The sequence below is a fragment of the Hipposideros armiger genome, unplaced genomic scaffold, assembly GCF_001890085.2.
Source record: "Hipposideros armiger isolate ML-2016 unplaced genomic scaffold, ASM189008v1 scaffold_69, whole genome shotgun sequence".
NCBI classification, from domain to species: Eukaryota; Metazoa; Chordata; class Mammalia; order Chiroptera; family Hipposideridae; genus Hipposideros; species Hipposideros armiger.
In genome coordinates this window covers 968,621-969,353 of record NW_017731419.1, presented here as the reverse complement: position 1 = coordinate 969,353, position 733 = coordinate 968,621, and positions in this window count along the sequence as shown.

Below are 733 nucleotides of genomic sequence, written 5' to 3'. Positions count from 1 at the left end.
TTTTTAGTATAGATAAACGATATTGTGCTAAGAACTCTTTGTTTCTTGTTTTTCCCTCAACATAATGCGTTCGAGTTCATTAATTCCTACCATTGATGTTATTGGATTTGTGCGCCTAACACATTTCACTTACCAGTTTCTTAAATAATCGACATTTAGGTTGCCAGCAGTTCCTTGTTACCACAGGCAATGCTAGGGTGGGTATTAGACGTGTCTCTTATGAACCATAAGAAAGAAACAGAATTGCTGGGTCATGGAGTCTATACTGCTTGGTTTCACTCCACCACATTGTTCTCCAAAATGGCTTTGCCAGTTTGCACTCCCTCCAGTGAATAGCACACAGAGATAGGAATATTCCTATTTCCCCACTCTATATGGTAACATTTGGTAATTATCGGATGTCCTAATTTATATCAATCTGATATTGGTAAAGTGATATGTAATTTTCATTTGTATTTCTTTCACGATTAGTGATGTTAACCATTTTTCCATATGTACTTAAGAACCATTGAGATTTTTTTCCTTCTGTGAAGTACCTATTGACATCCTTTGCCTGTTTTTCTGCTAGATTTCATATTATTTTTCTGAATGAATTGAAGGAGTTCTTACATATTCTGAATATTAATCCCTGTCAGTCTTGGACATTGCAAATATCTCCCAATCTTTCATACATCCTGTTATCTTGGTCTCTGCTATCCTGTTGAGTAGGGGAAACCATTAATTTTGGTGTAGC